Source organism: Arachis ipaensis, chromosome B8, assembly GCF_059453495.1.
Source record: "Arachis ipaensis isolate K30076 ecotype BB chromosome B8, ASM5945349v1, whole genome shotgun sequence".
Classification (NCBI taxonomy): Eukaryota; Viridiplantae; Streptophyta; class Magnoliopsida; order Fabales; family Fabaceae; genus Arachis; species Arachis ipaensis.
The window spans coordinates 84,396,481-84,414,773 of record NC_142443.1 but is presented as its reverse complement, the minus strand read 5'-3'; the positions used below and the strand labels follow the sequence as shown (position 1 = coordinate 84,414,773).

The window sequence follows — 18,293 nt, the reverse complement described above, 5'->3', positions numbered from 1 at the left end:
CTGAAGGAGTTTTAGGAGTAGTATAAATAGAGAAAAGTTTGATACTTAGAGGGACTTTTACTACTACTTTATTTTTGGCTTTTGACTTGTTTTGAGACTTAGACATTTTCTCACCCGTTCTCTATTTTGTTTTTCTTGCAATTTTGAATTTCAGTTTTAAGAACTTCTTCTTCTTCTTCATTCTTCTCTACACTTAGTTTAATTTTCATCTATTGCAATTGTTGTTGAATTTAGAGCTATGATTCACTAAACCACATTTTCATTAGGGGGAGGAGCTCTGCTCATTTGAATGAGTTGATAATTTTTCTTTTCCTTTTCAATTCAAGTGGTTCATCTGAAAGGAAACTCTTGTTCTTCATAGATTCAATCACCATCGAGAGAGGGATTAATCTATATGAATTATGTAGTGAATTTGAGAAAGGAGCTACATAATTCAGTTTAGAGTTCATCCTTTCATGATTTCCTTGATCAATACACTTTGGTTGGTATGTGAGATGTAACCTCCCTTAGTTGAGATTCTGGAAGTTGTGTGGCTTGGATTAGGAATTGAACTTCATCTCTTCTCATGAACAACTAGATCACGAGAGTGGCAATTGGTTGTGTTGAGAGAAATTGAGTTACCAAGAGATTGGGACTCAATTACCCACAAATTGCCATGGATCTATACCCATGATTGAGAAGGAATTGATCAACATCAATTCATGAGAATTTGCATCTCCGATCCCTAATGATCTCTCCATCATTAATTCTCATCTCTTTTGCTCTTTAGTTATTTTGAATACCCATTACCCAAATCCCTTCTACATTCTTGCAATTTATTATTCTTGTCATTTAGATTCTGCTTGTCTATTTCTTGCTATTTACTCTTATGTTCTTTGAAGTTCTGCAACCTTTACTTTCTTGCAATTTACTTTTGATGTCATTTAAGTTTCTTGCACTTTAAGTTTCAGTTATTTACTTTTATTTTCTTGCTTCATTGCAATTCTTTAGATTCCTTGTCATTTAATTTTTTGTAATTATGTTCAAAAATCACAATTCTCATGAAATCAAAACCATGTTTGCTTGACTAAATCTGCCATTTAACTAAAGTTGCTTAATCTACCAATCTCCGTGGGATCGACCTCACTCTTAGTGAGTTTTATTACTTGATACGACCCGGTATACTTGCCGGTAATTACATGAAATTAAATTTTTACGTATCACCTGAGAATCCCAACAATGATCCATATTCTAAGACATACAACCAGGGATGGAGAAATCACCCAAAATTTGGGTGGAGGGACCAATCTCAGAGATCTCAGAACTTCAATAATAGTTCTCAGGGCAGTCTCCAGCAGAACAATGATTTGGAAGCAATATTGACAGGTGTTAGACAGGAAACCAGAGCATTCATCAAGAACCTGGAGATTCAAATGGGTCAATTAGCCACAAAGGTTAATGAAATTGATCAGAGGACCACTAATAGCCTTCTTGGTAACACAATTCCAAATCCAAGAGAGGAATGCAAGGCTATCACCGTAATAAGTGAACAAGTGGCAAGTACGGAAGCACAAGTTATACAGGAAACCAGATCCTCTATTAGAAACTTAGAGGTACTAGTGGGCCAACTGAGCAAGCAATTACTTGAGAGGTCTGCAAGTATATTTCAAGGTGATACAATGGTGAACCCAGGAGAAGATTGCAAGGGTATTCAATTGAGAAGTGGTAAAGTAGCTGGCTCTGAGACCAAGGTCAATGAAGATATAGTAGAAAAAGAAACTCCAGATGAGAAGAAGGAAGAAGTAGAGCACGCCCCTCCAAAGCGTGCAGATAACCCATTCCCAGACTCTCTTGACACTTATCCTACACTGCCAAAGGCTCCTGAGTACAAGCCTAAGATGCCGTATCCTCAGAGACTTCAAAAGGAGACCAAGGACAAGCAGTTTTCAAAGTTCTTGGAAATCTTCAGAAAGTTACAAATAAATATTCCTTTTGCTGAGGTTTTAGAGTAAATGCCTATCTATGTCAAGTTCATGAAGGAGCTGTTGTCAAAGAAAAAGCGTTTAAAGGGAGATGAGACAGTAGTCCTGACTAAGGAATGTAGTGCTGTCATTCATAATAACTTGCCAAGGAAGATGCCAGATCTAGGGAGCTTTCAAATTCCATGCACCATTGGGAGCACAACCTTTGAGAAAGCCCTATGTGATCTAGGGGCAAGCATAAATCTAATGCCCTTATCTGTGATGAAGAAGCTACAAATCCAAGAGGCACAATCCACAAAGATAGCATTACAGATGGAAGACAAATCTATGAAGCCTGCATACGGATTAGTGGAAAATATCTTGGTTAAAGTGGGTAAGTTCTTCCTCGCAGCAGACTTTGTGATTCTTAACACATGGGAGGATGAGAATGCCTCTATAATTCTAGGAAGACCATTCCTAGCCACTGGAAGAGCTCTGATTGATGTAGAAGTGGGTGAATTAGTGCTTAGAGTACATAATGAGCAACTGGTCTTTCATGTCTTCAAAGATGTACATTCAACAGGTGAAGAAGAGAGGTGCATGCAGGCTGAGCTTATCCAAACCTTCAAGAACCCCCTGATGATGCACAGCAGAATTTGCAACTCAAACCTCCTGTGGTGACAACAGATAAAATTACGCCTGACATCAAACCTAAGTTTGGTGTTGGAACTGCATCATCCACCAAGGAGGAGGTCCCAAAAAAAAAAAATACCCAGAGGATGGAGAAATAAAAAGATCCCACTGAAGGTTTCTCTTCAGGAATGAAGCTGGTGTTGACCAGCAATCCAGCATGGGTTTATACAGTAATCAGAATCCTCTCTCTGGAGCATATTGAGCTACGTTATGGAGACACAGGAAAGAAGTTCAAAGTAAGGGGTGAAGAGCTGAGCCCCTATGATCCTCCTCCTTAGAGGAGCTGGCCGTTAAGCTAGTGACGATAAAGAAGCGCTTGTCGGGAGGCAACCCGATAATTTCGTATCCTTAGCTATTTTTTGTAGTAGTAGTTTTCTTAGTTATTTTATTTTATTTTTATTGAGTTCTTACTAATTTTCTGATCATGCAGCTATGTTCTTCCAAGAACTGAACACCTCAAGCTATATTTCAAAAAAAAAAAATTACGCGACGCGACCGCCCCATTGACGCGTCTGCGCCGCAAGTGATTGGAGAACATAATAACACGAACAGAGAGTCACGCGAGAGCATGGCTAGAGGCGTGCCCGTGGCACAAAGCACCCCACGCGACCGCGTCGCTGACGCGTCCGCGTCAGGTGGGAACATTGACCTCCCACGTGACCGCGTCACTCACGCGGCGCCCTGGAATTCGACGTGAAAAGGGTGCACGACCGAAAGTTGTGCTAGAGTGGTGCTGGATTGGCGCTGAACGCACAATTCTTCCCACGCGGACGCATGGCTCATGCGTCCGTGTCATATCCTTCTAATGGCCACTCACGCGATCGCCTGCCCTACGCGATCACGTCACCCAAGATTTGGCAAAAAAATAAAATCTCAAACAGAGAGTTGTGCGAACGCGAGGCTGCCCTCACGCTCGTAGCATAAAACGGGTCACGCGACCGCGTGACCAACGTGACCGCGTCAATCAGTATAAGAACAATTCGCGCGACCGCGTGCCCCACGCGGCCGCGTCGCTTGCACCGCACAGCTTCCCTGATTTGCCAACTATCTTATCTTTCTTTTCTCCCAATCCTAATTCTCTCTTGTTCTTTTACCTGTATATTCTTCTTTCCTCTCACTATTTATTTTTATTTTCAGTTCTTCTTTGCTTGAGGACAAGCAAACCTTTAGGTTTGGTGTTGACGCTTCGCTTATAGGTTTTCTGTCTATTTTTATGGCACCAAAAGGGAGGCGAATCATCTTCACGGAGGAGCACAACCTGAAAAATAAAACTTCCGCTAGGATAACTAAGGTGGTTGAGTTCCTTTCATTCCATATTCCTTCCCGCTTTTACTATGTTATGTTCCGATTTTCTGCTATTTTGCTTTGTCTGCTGCATGATCCTTTATTAGTTAGAATCTTAGGACTAGTTTAGTTCTCCCTATTTCTTTAATTCTGAAAAGATGTCTCATGTATTACTCACTGAGCTTAAATTCAAATAAAAAAAATATACATGAGTGATATATTGCATGAGAAAGTGGATCTATTGACGTTAGGATTTTTGCCAGTAAAGAATTTCATAAAAACAGTCGTGTTGTAGATATAGTCTCTAAACCGACAGAAATCCCTTCGTACAAACGTTTTGGTTGTCACAAGTAACAAACCCCTAAATAAATTGTTAACCGAAGTATTCAAACCTCGGGTCGTCTTCTCAAGGAACTGCAGGGAAGTATGTTCTTATTATTGGTTATGGAGATTGCAAAATTGGGGTTTCAAGAATGAGGAGCAAATATGACAAATAATTTAATTGGTAATTAAAAATAAATACATACTGTAAAGCAAACTTTTGGCAAGGGATGAGAAATTGGAAGTCTAAATTAGTTACCCTTCTCAATAATAAAGAAGATTGAATCTTAATTCCACTTAGTTGACCTTTACTAAAGCAAAGGAAAGTCAAGGGACTAATTAGCTTGATCTTCGAATCCTATTTATTTTCTAAGAAAAGGTTGGGATTATTGAAGTTCAGTTCAATTAGCAAAGATAACAGTTATCAATTATATTGAGCTAAGATAACTCCTGAGTTATTGATTTCTTAACCAAGACCAAAAGGGGAAAAGTAAATCTATGGGAATAAAGATGTCTTCAGAGTAAAAGCAATAATAGCATAAATAAAAGAAAGCAATATTAATCTGAAATACCTCAAATAACATTAATTCAAATAATCTGGAACATAGAAGAATTCATAAATTAAATGACAAAGTAAATAATCAACCAAAGTAATGGAATGAATAAAAGTGAAAGGGAAGCTTAAAATAAAGGAACATTAAACCTGGGATTGAGAGTCACTCCTAAAACTAAGAGAAGTCCTAAATCCTAAGAGAGAGAGGAGAGAACCTCTCTCAAAACTAGATCTAAATCATGAGAAGTAACTAAATTGGCGAGCTCTCTCTGAATGGGTGCATTCCCACACTTTATAACCTCTGGTCTATGCCTTCTGGACTTGGATTTGGGCTAAAAAGGGCTTCAGAATTCGTTGGGAGTGTTTTCTGTAATTTCTGGTGCGTGGCCTCTGTCACGCGTCCGTGTGGGTCACGCGGTCGCGTCATTTGGAGCTTTTCTCGTCACGCGGTCGCGTCAGTCATGCGACCGCGTCATATGTGTTTTGCTTAAGGCGCGCGGTCGCGTCATTCATGCGGCCGCGTCGCTGTTGATTCGCACCTGGCATGCGTCCGCGTCGCCCATGCGATCGCGTGGATGCCAGTTTCTTTAGAAACTCCATTTTGTGCTTTCTTTCTATTTTTGTATGTTTCCTTTTTCATTCTTTAAGTCAATCCTGCCTTAGAAGATCTGAAACTACTCAACACACTAATCACGGCATCGAATGGAAATAAATGTAATTAAAATAATTAATTTTAAAGCATAGAAAACATGTTTTTCACATACATCACATAATAAGGAAGGGAAAGTAAAACCATGCAATTAATATGAATAAGTGGGTGAAGGATTGAATAAATCACTCAAATTAAGCACAAAATATATCATAAAATATGGGTTTATCAACCTCTCCACACTTAAACAATAGCATGTCCTCATGCTAAATCCAAGGTAAAAAGTAAGGTTAAAGTGGTGGAATGTCATGCAATGCAATCTAATCTAAATGCAACTACCTAGATGAATGATGCATCATGCAATTCCAATTTTTATTCACTTGTATATAAAGCTTGCATGTAGTTAAATTAATTCACATTCTCAAGGAGTCATGTATATATATATAGCCAAACTTTAGATAGTGATAAAGTGCCTTTACAATTGAGATGGGAGAGAGAAACATTTTAAAAACTTGCAAGACAATTAATAATTTAAACAGAGATATATGTTAATGAGCTATTGAACCCTCACTGGATTTTGTGTTTACTCTCTAATCACTCAGTGTTTATTGGGTTAATCACTCTATTCTTCTTTTTATTCTTACTTTCTATAACTTTGTTCTTCATCTAACCAATCAACAATCATAGAATACATTCATACCAAAAATCATGAGGTCTTAAGTAAGGTTGTAATGGGGCCAAGGTAAAGGTAAGGGTATATGTATAAGGCTAAGTGAGCTAATAAGTGAATCCTTAATTAGACTAAGATCTCACCTAACATACATACTTTCTAAATCAAAGCTTCTTTACCTATTTTCCATATTTTCTCACTTTTGATGTTACATGCTCATGCCTCAATATTTATTTTTATCCCATGTGCATTGCTTTATTTGCATTTGGGGGATCCTTTGGTGTCCCCTTTATTCAAATATTGAAAAATAATTTAATAAATTTTTTAATGCACATGGTAATTCAATTATAATTGATTTTACATGAGCATGCTTCCAAAACTTTTTATTTGAGTTATTTTATTCTTTTCAACTTTTCTACCTTTTTTTTATTATCCATGTTCCCAATAGGTTTTCCCACATTTAAACTATACATAATTTTCTATCTTAAGCTAACCAAGGATTCAACTTGGGATTTTATTTTATTTTTCTGCTTAAGGCTAGTAATGTGGCTAATAGAATAAAAGGGGATTTAAAGGCTCAAGGGGGCTAACAAGGGTGATGTAAAAGGTAGGCTATTTTGGGATAAGTGAGCTAAAATCAAATAATGGCCTCAATCACTCTCCTGGTATGTATCTACATTCTATAATCAGACATATAGATTAAAACAAAGTAAAGAACACCAGAATATAAAAGAAGGGCGGAACACACAGGAATAAAAATTATGGTTTGAATGTAACCATACAATTAAGCTCCAAAACTCACAGGCTATGTGTTCTCTAGCTCAAAAATCATTTATCACTTATGTATGTCATGCAGGTTTAGTTAAAAATTCCCATTATTCTCAATGTAAAACTTATATTGAATGGCTTTAAAGTTCTAGTGTTTCTCCTTGATGAAGTGTTGTTAACTAACATGTAATGCTATATATACAAGGTGTGTGTTGTTTTGATTCTGTTAAAGTCTCTAGTTTACTTCCTTTTTCTTTTCAATCTATTCTGAGTTATCTTATGCTAAAAAGGGTAAACTATACTAATCAATCCACAATTTCTATAACTAATAAGTTAGAATTGCAACTAAACTAAGTGGCTAAAATATGAACTAAAAAAAATGCAAAATGTAGAAATGGAGTAAAAATACATAAACAACAATGTATAAGTACTCAGAAAATAAAAATAAAAATAAAGAGAAAAATACAGAAAAATATCGAAATAAATAAAAAGAGTATGTAGTGGTTCACCAGAAAAGAATGCTAGAGATAGCGACCTCCCCACACTTAAAATGTAGCATCGTCCCTGATGCTCACTCAAGCAGGGTGTAAAGGGGTGTCCTCACTGGAAGGCTGGGTAGCTGGAGTCTCTGTAGTGGTGATCTAAGGGTCTGACTGCTGTAGAGGGGGTGCTGACTGAAGAGGGATCTCAGGGTCTATAGCCTGAATCTGAGGCGGAGCCTCCTGATGGTGTGCTGCCTGCTGGGTGCCTGCCTGCTCTACCTCCTGCTGTGGGTGGGCGCATCCGCCTTCTCCTCAGATGCCTCGGATGGTGTGTCGAACTTGGAGGGGATGTCGCCAGATCGTATCATCAGCTTCAGAAGCTCATAGTGTCGCTTGTTGCGATGCTCCATCTGGTCAAGCCGTCGAAACAGGCGGTGCACTAGATGATAGATGGGCTCTGGGGCAGGTGGAGGTGCAGTGGTGGTGGAAGGTGTAGCTGTAGAGGAAGAGGGGCCGGCAGATGGTGTGGCAGTGTCACCAGGAGCAGTGAGGACTGGAGGTCTGTAGCCCAAGGCCAGAAAGTTCTTGCTGTGTGGGATGATCTTCTTGCATTCTGCAGCAGGTGGCCTCTCATCAGCATCCTCCCAAGGCACGTCAGCTCGACGGCCTAGCTGTGTGATCAAGTATGGAAAGGGAAGAGTGCCTCGGATGTGGACCCTGGCCATGTAGAACCGGATAAAGCGTGGCAGGTACAGGTCCTTACCCTCCATCACACACCATAGGAGGGTGATCAAAGCGGCAGGTATATTGGTCTCGTGAGTACTCGGCATAATGAAGTTGTTTAGTATCTGATGCCACAGCCGAGCCTCATTATTCAAGTATGCCTGCTTGATTCCCTTGGGCATGGTGGTGTTCTGACCCATAATCCAAGGAACAGTCGGGTCAAGGGCTATCCGGGCCTTGACTGCATCCCAATCAAACTTTAGAAAGCGCATGTCTTCCTCAGCTTTCTAATAACCATCTGGCTGATCAGATTTAGGCAGAAGCTTCAGAACCTCTTATATTGCCTCTTCAGTAACCAGAATTTGCTTTCCTCTGAGGTTTACTGCATCTACGGAGGTCTTGAAGTAATTCCAGTAGAATTCTCTAACCCAAGATGCATTGACCTCAGTCAGGGGTCTCTCCAGGAAGAACCAGCCTCTTTGTTTGATCTGATCAGAGGTGTATTGCTGGAGTTCTCCTGGGATCTTCAAGGTCCTTTCCAGGTATAGGTTCCTGGAGTTTGCGAATACCGGATACTTCAGCTCACAGTATCGGTTTGCAAACTTTACTGAGTCATTAGCAAGAAGCAGCTGGTCGGCCTTCTCCTGCGGGGTGAAGTTTTTCTCCCGCCAGGTGATGGGATATTTTCGCGGAGAAACGAATTTCTCCAAAATACCCAAACTTAACCGGCAAGTGCACCGGGTCGCATCAAGTAATAATAACTCACGGGAGTGAGGTCGATCCCACAGGGATTGAAGGATTGAGCAATTTTAGTTTAGTGGTTGATTTAGTCAAGCGAATCAAGATTTGGTTGAGAGATTTGTGATTTGCAGAATTTAAATTGCATAGAAAGTAAAGGGAATGGGTAATTGGCATGAAATTAAAGAGAACAGGAATTAAAGTGCTAAATCTTAAAGAACAAGAAATTAAATGGCAGAAACTTAGAACGCAAGAAATGTAAATTGCAAAATCTTAAAGTGCAAGAAATGTAAATGGCTTGAATTGTAAAGGGAATGGGGAGTTGGATTTGCAGAAATTAAACAAGGAAATGTAAAATTGCAACAAACAGAGAAGTAAAGGATGTCTTGAATCAAACCGGATCTTAAAACAGAAATGTAAATAAGCATGAAAACAGTAAACAGGGAATGGGAAATGGGAAATCCGGATCTCAGGACCCAAGAGACTAGAAAACCAAGTCTAGATCTCAATGCCTTCCTAGATCCAACAAGAACAATTGCAAAGGAAATGTAGATTGCAAAGAAAGTAGATGAAAAGCAATTAACCGAAACTGAAATTCAATTAAGCAGAAAATTAAACAAGATCCCAAGGTGAGATTGAAACAGAATTTCTTCAATTCTCCTCCCAAAATCCAAGACAAGAAAAGTAAAGAGTGCTGGGCAAGAACAAGGAAGAAGAGAGATCAATTCTCCTCCCAAATTCTCTTCAATTAAACAACAATGCTAAGAAAAATAAAAGTGAGCTTCTCAGCAAAACTCAAAAGAAAGCTATTCAGAAAAACTAAAAGGGAAGCTCCCTTAAAACTTAAATTCTAATCTATTTATACACTTTCTTCAAATGGTCTTCAAGCCTTCAATTGGGCCTTTGCTCTTGGTGGAATTGGGTTGAGAGAGGCCTTGGTTGATTGCTCTTGGAGTTTGGAGAAGAACCGAATTGAACCGGGTTAGAATCATGAAAGCTTGAGTAAAAGTTGCAGTAAAAGTTAGGGTCTAACTTTTGCTCCAACTTTTCACATCAGCACCCTTGTTTTGCTGATACCAACGTTGGGGCAAAAGTTAGGGGTCTAACTTTTGCTCCAACGTTGGCCTCCTCTTAGTTATTCATGGCGCCAACGTTAGCCAGAAAGTTAGGGGCTAACGTTGGCGCAAACTTTTGCTAGCCCAGGGAGTTTTTCAAGTGCCAACGTTAGCCAAAAAGTTAGGGGCTAACGTTGGCGCAAACTTTTGGTGCATCCAGGGAGTGTTTTTCATGCCAAAAGTTAGCCAAAAAGTTAGGGGCTAACTTTTGCTCCAGCTTTTGCCCAAAAGTTAGCCAAAAAGTTAGGGGCTAACTTTTGCTCCAGCTTTTGCTTCCTGGTTCATAATTAATCCAAGACTCAAGTCATTCCTCTTAGCCATTCCTTCTTGCATCAACCTTTCTCCAAGCTTTCTTCACCTATCATTAATCAACCAAACACATCAAAGCTATGCTCAAAATCATGAGATATTCATTCTTTCATAATATATGACAATTATAGCATAAAACCTCATGAAATAGCATGAATTCATACATGGTTGATTAAATCAAAGGAAACATGAAAATCTACCCAATTGGCTTGCTTTTGGCTCAAGAAAGTGCATAATTCAATTGAAAACAAAAGAAAAAGGCTAGTGAAACTAGGCTAAGATGACTTGTCATCACAACACCAAACTTAAAGCTTGCTTGTCCCCAAGCAAGAAATGATTTATTGAGAAGAAAGAATGAAATGGGAGAGGATGTTCATGCTAGTAGAGTGTTATTGATAGTTCATGGGGTTTTATGTGGATATGTACACACTCACCTCTTATTGACTCTTAAGCCTAGAAAGCCTCTTTCAAGCTTCAAGTAACATACTGCTATGACCTCTCATTATTCCTTTATCCTTGTCTATTATCTTGTTCATGAGCTTTATTTGAGTGTCATGTGTAGCAAGTTCATTTCCTTTTCTTTATACTTGACACATTATTCACTATAGACACTTGGCTCACATTCCTTCTTAGAACATTGATGCCCAGCACCTCTTTGGGCTACTAAATGCCTTGTAGTTAGGTTGCTCTTGATAGTGGACTTTTAGCTGATGATCCCGGGTTAGTTAACCCAAGTCATCAAGTGTTGATGCACTCTAAAGAGCTTAATAATCCAAGCAGATCCTAATACAAAGACACCACAGGCATATATTCTAAGGTTCAAGCTATTGGTGTCCAGCTTTGTTTCTTTTTGTTTTTCTTTTGTTCTGCCACTTCTTGGCTATTTCTTTTTCTCCCCTTTTTTCTTTCTTTTTGTTTTTCTTTCTAACCAAGGATTTTTATTCAATTGAGATTCATAGACAATAGCTACTTTCTACTTAAGAGGAGACATCCTAGTGTTCTTATTCATTAAAGGTGAGCTATTATACAATCACACACATACCACCACTTACTTTTATTTTACTTCTATCTAACAGAGAACTATCTCACTTCACATTCAAACATTTCTTTTATTGAATTGAAAATGCAGGGGACAAAGCATGCTTTTTGTTCAGTGAAAGTAAACACACAAGCACACACATAGACTAGCTTACTTATTCTAAGAGAAACAAACAAAATGCAAAGACTATTAATTATGACAACTACTTAAAGATGCAAGGACCACTTAAAACAGACACAATGCATGCTTTCTTAGTGTTGAACAAGGAGCAAGTCCACCTTTTATTTGTCATACTTTTTCTTTCTTCTTTCATACACCTGGTTGCTGGTGTTCCCTGTGTCCATGTCTGTTGTCTGTTGATCCCGCCAGAACCCAGCTCTATTCATTGCTTCCTCTACTCTATCTTCAAGCTTCATTGCATTGCTTACTTCTATCTCACTTCTCCTTTTGAAGAATTCATCAAAGGTTGGAAAAGCTGGATCCATGTTGTGCAGATGCTCTCCAATATAGTTCAGCTTGATTTGACTATTTATGTTGTAGTCGGCTTGGACTTCATATCTTGCATCTTGGAGTGTTGTGAACTCTTTGAGAGCCCTCAAATTTTCAGCTTGCATTTGTTCCAACTTTCCAAATGATTCATGAGATTGAAAAGCATGTTCTTCTTGCATCACAAGGAATCTTGACTCGAATTCACTTTGTTTGTTCATCATTCTTAGCTCCCGTTCTTCTTGTGCTTGTTGGTTTTTCATGTATAGTGAATGGTATTCCTCTTGCCTTTCTTGAATTCTTATGTACTGTTGTGATAATCTTCCAATTGCTTCCTGCATTTGAGTCATGTCCAGATTGTTATGTAGAGGAGTGTGCTGCTGTTCCTCCTCCTCTTGTGGCTCTTCTTCCTCTTGTAATTCTTCTCCCTCCATTGGTTCCTCTCTTTCCCTTCTTCCATGTGGTCTTCGGCCTTGATGTGCTTCAGGGGGCATCATCATTCTTTCAATGGTTATAGGCATGCCTTGGCTTAACCACATTGGATTCTCCTCTTCCATTGGAACTTTAGCCTTTGCACACAACCTCCAAATGGTACTCGGATAGTACAACCAAGATCTGGCCGAATTCTTCTCAGCCAGCTTTTGAATGTCCTTTCCCAAAATTTCATGAACTTTTACCTCTCCTCCCACAATTATGCAATGCAACATAATAGCTCTATTCTTGTTAACTTCTGAGGTGTTTACTGTGCCCAGAATTGATCTTTTCAACAACTCATACCATCCCTTTGCTTTCGGGGTAAGGTTAACTCTCTTCAAATACTTGTATTTATTCTTGTCATCTCCTTCCCACTCTGAGTTTTCCATACAAATATCTCTAGCAATCCCATCATAATCCGGATCACCATTTACCCTTTGGTGGTATCCCGGTTCACTAAAGCGAACTGATTTTAGTCCCAAGACTTTTTTGATTGCATCCGAGCTAAAATCTACTTCCACTCCTCGCACATAGCTCTTGTATGTTGGGGCCTCACTCATGTCAAGCCTTGAGACATTGGCATAGAATTCTCTTATGATATTAGCATTGATTCGGGTGATTGGTGATATGAGTTCCTCCCACCTCCTCTTTCGAATTTTGTCCTTCATTTCTTGGCATCCATCATCCGGCAGCCAGAGTGGAATTTCTGGATATATCTTCTTCTGATTTATCCATTCAATTTGCATCTGATGGTACCGAGATTTGAATCTCCATTGGTCATATTGATGCCAAGGCATCTTAGGCTAGTTTCACTAGCATTTTTCTGTTAGTTTTAGTTGTTTTATGCATTTTCTTGAGCTTAAAGTAACCAAGAATGGTTAAATGAATAACAAAGCAATGAATCATCCAAACAGTATGATTTTGATGCAAATTCCATGAGTTTTTAGTTATATTACTTGAATGCTATGAATGGAAGATTTCTCATGAAATTTTGCAAGACTTTGATGCAATTGTTTGGATGATTTCAGGGAAGAAGAGGCTAGGCAAGGAAGCAACAAAATCAATAAAGGAAGCTTGAATATCACATGTGGAGTTTAAGTTCCAGTTTAAGCTTAAACTGGAGCTTAAACGCCAGAATCATGAAGGCTAAGAAATGCTGGAACTGGCGTTTAACCTCCAGTTTAACCTTAAACTGGAAGTTAAACGCCAGAATGAGAATTTCACCAAGGGAGCATTTCCACGTTTAAGCTCCAGTTTAACCTTAAACTGGAGCTTAAACGTGTTCGACACAAATTCTCACCAAAGAAGCATTTCCACGTTTAACCTCCAGTTTAACCTTAAACTGGAGGTTAAACGCCAGAAGTAAGAAAGGCACCATGAGCATTCCACGTTTAAGCTCCAGTTTAACCTTAAACTGGAGCTTAAACGTGTTCGACTATTTCTCTCCTCCAGGGTTGCTTTCTCATTTCCACGTTTAAGCTTCAGTTTAACCTTAAACTGAAGCTTAAACGTGTTCGACCCAATTGCTCCTCCAGGGTTGCTTCCTTCATTTCCACGTTTAAGCTTCAGTTTAACCTTAAACTGAAGCTTAAACGTGTTCGACATTTCACACTCCTGGGTTGCTTTCTTCCATTTCCACGTTTAAGTTTCAGTTTAACCTTAAACTGAAACTTAAACTTCAACTTAAACGCCACTTTTTGAAAGGGGTTTCTGGGCCAAATATATTGAAGTTTAAGTTAGCATTTGAGCACAAACATTAACTTAAACGTATTATGGTATGAAACCCAATTGAATATCATGGTTTATGGGATTGGGCCTAAAGAATTGATGAGTCTGGAGCTTTAATTTGTTGAGTCTTGTGTCATTACTTGTTTATCACTAAGTTTGCTCAATGAATGTTACAGAATTGGACCACAGCCTCATCAGAATTATGGACCATAAACCCAAAGCAAAAGGAATTCAGGGAAAGGCCTCAAAGCCCAAGAAACACAACAGAAGCTCAATTTAGAAAGTGTATAAATAGGATAGAATTTAAGTTAGTTGGGGACTTTTACACAGAACTTTTGGGGAGAAAAACACGGAGAACTTTGGATCATTTTCTTTTAGTTTTGTAATTGAATTCAGAGCTATGACTCACTAAACCCCTTCCATTGGGTTAGGGAGCTCTATTGTAATTCAATGAATCAATAATAGTTTTATCTTCTTCTTCAATCTTTTCTCTTGAATTTTGTTAGAAAGCTTCTCGATCTAATTCCATTGGGTAGTTGTCTTGGGAAAGAAACTACCCATAATTGGAATCCTTCGGAACCTTGGGAAAGGAATGGAGGATTCATGCTAGAGAAGCTTTCTCACAGTGAATTGGATTGGGGTTTGGATGGATATTGTGACATGTAATCCTACCAAATTGTGGTTCATGAAACTGTGTGGTATAATCAGTGATCGAGCATCATCTCTTCTTATGAACATTTAAACCAAGGGATTGGGAATTTGTTTGTTTTTAGAGAGAATTGGTGAGCCAAGGGATTGGGATCCAATCATATAAGATTGCCAAGCAAAATTCAATGAATGCATTGGTTGAGGAAGGGATAAAAGTTGTTTTGATTCGGAGATCTCAATATCTCCTAACACCCAATGAACTCCCATTTCTGATCTACCACTTTCTCTTTACATTCTGCAATTAAATTCATGCAATCACCCCCATCCCTTTTAATTTCAGCAATTTAGCTTCTCACTCTTTAATTCATGCAATTTTACATTCCGCAATTCTCATCGAAATCTTGATTCCGCTCAACTAGAACATACTTCTAATCCGAATTGCTCACTCAACCAATCCTTGTGGGATTCGACCTCACTCTATTGTGAGTTTTTACTTGACGATAACCGGTGCACTTGCCGGAAGGAATTTTGCCGATCGTGCAATTTCCTAAATCGTAGCATAACAAGTTTATGCGCATCAAGTTTATGGCGCCGTTGCCGGGGATTGGTTTTCGATTGACAATTCTCAAATTGGAAGTTAACTAGATTGAGCATTTTTCTTGCTTTGTTAATTCAGTTCAAGTTACTTGTTGAATTTTAATTTCTGCACTCTGTTACATGCTTTCTTTCTTTATGCCTTTAAATTCAAGCAACTAACTCACTGACTCACTAACTATTTGAATTAATTCCTCAACTGCTCTAACCATACTCTTCCATTAACCAAGAGTATTTCACTTGTTTGGTGCATGTGCTGTGTTCTTGTATGACAGGTAGGAGAGGAGAGACATCAACTCCTCCATATACCGAACCAGAGAGGACCCTTCATAGACTTAGAAGGGAAGCAAGAGGGAAGAGAGTACTGAGAGAAGAGGAATCTGAAGGAGAATCTGAGGACAATTTTGAGGAAGCTTTAGATCTCAACATGGATAGAGAAGTTCACAACCATGAGAGGGCTGATGGAAACAATGCCATTCCTGAGAGGAGGGTTCTTGGTTCATACATAAACCCAACCTCTGGGAATTGTGGTAGCAGCATTCAGAAACCACCCATTCAGGCCAACAATTTTGAACTCAAACCACAGCTAATATCACTTGTGGAGGATCATTGTTCATTTGGTGGGAGTGCCAATGAAGATCCAAACCAACATCTCACAAAATTTCTGAGAATTTGCGACACTGTGAAGTCCAATGGAGTCCAGGAAGATACCTATAAACTGCTCTTGTTCCCATTTTCACTTAGGGACAAGGCAGCTAAGTGGCTGGAATCATTCCCAAGGGGGAGCCTAACAACTTGGGATGAGGTGGAGAGCAAGTTTCTGGCACGTTTCTACCCCCCACAAAAGGTCAATAGGCTTCGATCTGAGGTTCAGACTTTTAGACAACAAGATGGTGAAACTCTCTACGAGGCATGGGAGAGGTTCAAGGATTTGACAAGGAAATGCCCACCAGACATGTTCCATGACTGGGTGCAATTGCATATTTTCTATGATGGACTTTCTTATGAATCAAGGAAGGCTGTAGACCATTCATCAGGAGGTTCATTGAACAGGAAAAAGACTGTGGAAGAAGCCATTGAAGTGATTGAGACAGTGGCTGAGAATGAGTACTACTATGCTTCAGAGAGACACAACACTAAGGGAATCATGGAGCTGAGCCATGTTAATACAATTTTAGCCCAAAACAAGGTGTTTGCCAAGCAACTAGCAGAGCTCCCCAGGAAATTAGAAACAAAGCAAGTGGCTGCAATACACACACAAGATCAAGAGGAAGTAAGCACTGAAGGAGGTGATTGGGAAGAGGCCAACTATGTGGGAAACCAACAAAGGCAATCATATGATCCACATTCCAACACTTACAATCCAGGATGGAAAAACCACCCAAACTTTGGGTGGGGGAACCAACAAACCCAACCACAAAACCACAAACCTTACAACCACAACCAACATAACAATTCCACATACCAAAACTCCAACCAAAGATCATACCAAGCCACACAAAACACTTACTCCCAACCATCATATCATGGCCAAAATAATCAACCTACCCAACCTAATCCGAACCAACAATTTCAAGATCAATTAAACAGGATAGAAGGAATGCTTGCAACCATGAGTCAAGACATAACCGAATTGAAAGCCTTTAAGGAAGAAGTAAATTCTAACCTGCAAAACCAAGGAGCTGCCATCCAGAAGCTAGAAAATCAAATTGTGTATTTGTCTAAGCAAACCCCTGGGCCAAGCGTTTCTCATGCTGCCAAGGCTATTGCAAGGGAAGAATGTAAGGCTATAACCCTCAGAAGTGGAAAGAATCTAAAGGAGATCTCAAAGGAAACCACAGAGGATGAAGCAAAGGAAAATGTGAGAGACAAGGAACAAGGACAATCTTTTACACCGTCTGCAACAAAAGAAAAAGAAAAAGAGGTCCTGAAGCCTTATACACCTAAAGCACCATATCCTCAACGTTTGATGAAAAGTGAAAAGGATGGCCAATTCTCCAGATTCTTGGAGATTTTCAAGAAGCTTCAAATCAACATTCCGTTTGCTGAGGCAATAGAGCAAATGCCACTCTATGCAAAATTCTTAAAGGAATTAATGACCAAGAAGAGAAGCTGGAGAAATGAGGAAACTGTGTTGTTAACTGAAGAATGCAGTGCCATCATTCAGCACAAATTGCCTCAGAAATTGAAGGATCCAGGCAGTTTCCAAATCCCCTGCATCATAGGAGAAGTCATGGTGGAGAAGGCCTTGTGTGACTTAGGGGCCAGTATCAATTTGATGTCTCTAACAATGATGAGAAGAATGAAGATTGAGGAAGCCAAACCAACAAGAATGGCCCTCCAATTGGCAGATCGAACTTTTAAATTCCCTCATGGGATAGTTGAGGATTTGTTGGTGAAAGTGGGAGATTTTATATTTCCTGCTGATTTTGTGGTGTTAGATATGGAGGAAGAAGCCAAAGCTTCAATAATTCTGGGAAGACCCTTCCTGGCTACTGCTGGAGCCATCATAGATGTACAAAAGGGTGAACTCACTCTTAGACTACATGATGAGAAATTGGTGTTTAACGTATTCAAGGCAATGAGCTATCCATCAGAATCACTAAGGGAATGCATGAGGGTGGATGTAGTGGACATTGCAGTACAAGAAACCTTTGAGGAAACAACAAAGGAAGTGGCAGAGGAGGAGTTCACCAAGGATATTGAAGTTAGTGACATCAAGGCTGCTGAAACAACCATGCCAAGCATGCCAGAGAGAGTGAAAGAAGAGAAGGAAGCACCAAAACCTGAGCTCAAAGCATTGCCCCCTAATCTCAAGTATGCATACTTGGGTAGTGATGAGAGCCATCCTGTTATCATTAGCTCTGCCCTGAGTCAAGAACAGGAAGAAGAATTGATCAAGGTGCTACAAACTCATCAAGATGCCATTGGATGGACCCTAGCTGATTTGAAGGGGATAAGTTCATCCATATGCATGCATAAAATCTTGTTAGAAGAGGATGCTAGACCCTCCATTCAAGCTCAGAGAAGATTGAATCCCGTCATGAAAGAAGTGGTACAAAAGGAGGTCATGAAGTTA

General features: G+C 39.5%; 1 non-coding gene across 1 annotated transcript; it reads right to left on the bottom strand.

Annotated features, from left to right (window-relative positions):
- Window positions 1–16,067: 16,067 nt before the first annotated feature.
- LOC148548658 (small nucleolar RNA R71) lies at window positions 16,068–16,171 on the bottom strand. Its single transcript, XR_015898589.1, has one exon. It is a non-coding gene; the product is annotated as a small nucleolar RNA R71 (small nucleolar RNA).
- Between the last annotated feature and the right edge of the window lie 2,122 nt (window positions 16,172–18,293).